Here is a 3,811-nt window from a genome sequence, read left to right as displayed (position 1 = left end):
GCGAGAATGAAGAGACAGATTTCATATGTTGACTTAAAATCAACAAGGATATTTAAATATTTGTATCTTGCTTAATGTGCAGCCTTAGTAGGCCTATGTGTATAATTGACGAATGTGTATTTATTTTGACACACTAATTATGATGTCCTTGTCTTTAATTCTTTGTTATCGGATTTATTATTTGTTGTCCGTTTACTTTTGTTCTCTTCTCTCCTTAATGTGATAATATATAACCAAAACAAATTATTTGGCACAAAATATCTTTATTCACTCACTCATTCATTGATCATTTATTTTTGTTTGTTTCATTTCATTAGCAAATTGAGAGCAACTCAATAAAAAGAGAAAGTAAGAAGGTTATGATCGTCAACTAGTTCAAATAATCTTTTAGTAAATTTGTGAACAAATAGCAATCACTATTTCTATATACAGTTGAAAGAAAAAGTATGTGAACCCTTTGGGCTTACTTGGATTTCTTCATAAATTGGTCATAAAATGTGTTCAGGTCTTCATCTAAGTCACAACAATAGAGAAACACAATGTAAAATCTAATAGTTGTCCTTACTTTGAAATTATTCGTTAACTTTACTCAGTTGTCAAAATGTATATATTTTACTAGTTTTATTAAGTTACGATTACTTGCAGGGGAAATCAAACAACTTACTTTTCACCTTTAGTATATTTTACTTAAATCAAGCAAGTAGCGGCAAGCGAGGCCATTACTTTACTACACCAGCAAGAGGCAGTGGAGAGCAGATCCTGCCTGTACGCAGAAAAGATTCCCAACATGCTTTGCGCCAGACTGCATTAGGAGAGTACATTTTAAAAAATATGATTATTTTATATGTTTTTAGTTAAATTAAACACTTGATAGTGTTTAATGTTCACTTCTCTTAGATATTTAGAAGAGTTTGACATATTTTTCAGTTTTGTGGTTACCACTGTTTAGAAGACATGTGCATGTGTTACAAATCTTTTCTCAGTTCCTCAGCAGTCACACGGGGACTTTTCTCCACTCTACGCTTCAGGTAGCGCACAGCAGTCGAAGTCAGCATCATTTCACTTTACTTAGTTTTTTTAAGGCAATCGGTTTGCATGCTTTTTTTAAGTAAGATCAACTAATAACATTTTACAGTGCACAGTCTGCTTGAACTAATACCGCAGAAACATTATACGTTTTCATGTTTTTATTGAACACAACATGTAAACATTCATAGTGCAGGGTGGAAAAAGTATGTGAACCCTTTGGGCTTACTTGGATTTCTTCATAAATTGGTCATAAAATGTGTTCTCATCTTCATCTAAGTCACAACAATAGAGAAACACAGTCTGCTTAAACAAATACCGCACAAACATTATACGTTTTCATGTTTTTATTGAACACAACATGTAAACATTCATAGTGCAGGGTGGAAAAAGTATGTGAACCTTTGGATTTAATAACTGGTTGACCCTCTTTTGGCAGCAATAACCTCAACCAAACGTTTCCTATAGTTGCAGATCAGACCTGCACAACGGTCAGGAGAAATTTTGGACCATTCCTCTTTACAAAAGTGTTTCAGTTCAGCAATATTCTTGGGATGTCTGGTGTGAATCACTCTCTTGAGGTCATGCCACAGCATCTCAATCGGGTTGAGGTCAGGACTCTGACTGGGTCACTCCAGAAGGCGTATTTTCTTCTGTTGAAGCCATTCTGTTGTTGATTTACTTCTATGCTTTGGGTCGTTGTCCTGTTGCATCGTCCATCCTCTGTTAAGCTTCAGTTGGCGGACAGATGGTCTTAAGTTTTCCTGCAAAATGTCTTGATAAACTTTGGAATTCATTTTTCCATCGATGATAGTAATCCGTCCAGGGCCTGAGGCAGCAAAGCAGCCCCAAACCATGATGCCCCCTCCACCATATTTCACAGTTGGGATGAGGTTTTGATGTTGGTGTGCTGTGCCTTTTGTTCTCCACACATAGCGTTGTGTGTTCTTTCCAAACAACTCAATTTTGGTTTCATCTGTCCACAGAATGTTTTGCCAGTAGTGCTGTGGAACATCCAGGTGCAGCAGTGGACAGCAGTGGCATACATGCCAACCCTCCCGATTTTTCCGGGAGACTCCCGAATTTCAAAGCCCCTCCCGAAAATCTCCCGGGCCGAACTTTCTCCCGAATTTCTCCCGATTTCCACCCGGACAACAATATTGCTACATCCGTCACTGGGCGCCGTTTCATATGAGGCGCGGAAGTTGACAAAAGTAAAGCGAATGCCAAGAGAGGGAGACAACGCGCGCGAGGGGGAGTGAAGGCGTGCGAGAGGGAGTGAATGCGCGCGAACGGGGGCGAATACGCGCGAGAGGGAGCGAGTGTGCACGAGAAAGAACGAGTGTGCACGAGGAGCAAATGCGCGTGAGAGGGAGAGTCAAATGAGTGAGAGTGTGCGCGCGCGCAAATTACCAAATTATAGAAACATTACTTTATTGTTTGATAAATTGTTCGAGATAAATCAAATTGTTTAGTTTTTGAGGTTTTATTTATTTTAGTATACGACCAGTGTTGGATAAGTTACTCTGAAAAAGTAATTAATTACTAGTTACTCATTACATATTCAATAGTGTAATTAGATTACTGTCCAAATTACTCTGTCCAAAAAGTATTTAGTTACTCATTACAAATTACTTTCTATATCCTACATCAACCTTGATTAGTTAAGTGATTAAAGGATATACATGAAACGGCTTATTTAATTCATTCAAATAAATAATATTATTAACTGACCAAATGTGAGAATTATACATTAAAGCACAGATTTTAAAGTAAGACTTAGAATTTTGATGTCAATTACACTATTGCACACGGATGTATCTCACAAAGTATTTGGTTTAATTACATCAAAAGTAACTGTAATTAAATTACAGTTACTAATTACTTAGTAACTAGTTACACCCAACACTGTATACAACAGTGTTCCTCCATTAACCTATGACAATGCTCCATGCTGCGCACATACCCAACCCCCCCCCCCCCCGTTGAATATCTCCCTAATTCTGAGGTCTCAAGGTTGGCAAGTATGAGCAGTGGCTTCCTCCGTGGTGTCCTCCCATGAAGTCCATTCTTGTTTAATGTTTTCCTTATTGTAGATTTGTCAACAAAAATGTTAGCATGTGCCAGAGATTTCTGTAAGTGTTTAGCTGACACTCTAGGATTCTTCTTCACCTCATTGAGCATTCTGCGCTGTGCTCTTGCAGTCATCTTTACAGGACGACCACGCCTAGGGAGTGTAGCAACAGTGCTGAACTTTCTCCATTTGTAGACAATCTGTCTTACCGTGGACACATGGACATCAAGGCTTTTAGATATACTTTTGTAGCCCTTTCCAGCTTTATGTAAGTCAACAATTGTTGATCGTAGGTCTTCTGAGAGCTCTTTTGTGTGAGGCATGGTTCACATCAGACAACGCTTCTTCAGAACAGCAAACTCAAAACTGGTGTGTGTTTTTTATTGGACAGGCCAGCTTTAATCAACACATCCAATCTCATCACATTGATTGGACCCCAGGTTGGCTGATTCCTGGCTCCAATGAGCTCTTGGAGAAGTCATTAGACTAGGGTTTCACATACTTTTTCCACCCTGCACTATGAATGTTTACATGTTGTGTTCAATAAAAACATGAAAACGTATAATGTTTGTGCGGTATTAGTTTAAGCAGACTGTGTTTCTCTATTGTTGTGACTTAGATGAAGATCAGAACACATTTTATGACCAATTTATGAAGAAATCCAAGTAAGCCCAAAGGGTTCACATACTTTTTCTTTCAACTGTATTATGA

This window comes from Triplophysa dalaica, chromosome 2 (assembly GCF_015846415.1).
Source record: "Triplophysa dalaica isolate WHDGS20190420 chromosome 2, ASM1584641v1, whole genome shotgun sequence".
Classification (NCBI taxonomy): domain Eukaryota; kingdom Metazoa; phylum Chordata; class Actinopteri; order Cypriniformes; family Nemacheilidae; genus Triplophysa; species Triplophysa dalaica.
Note: the sequence above shows the minus strand (reverse complement) of the source record.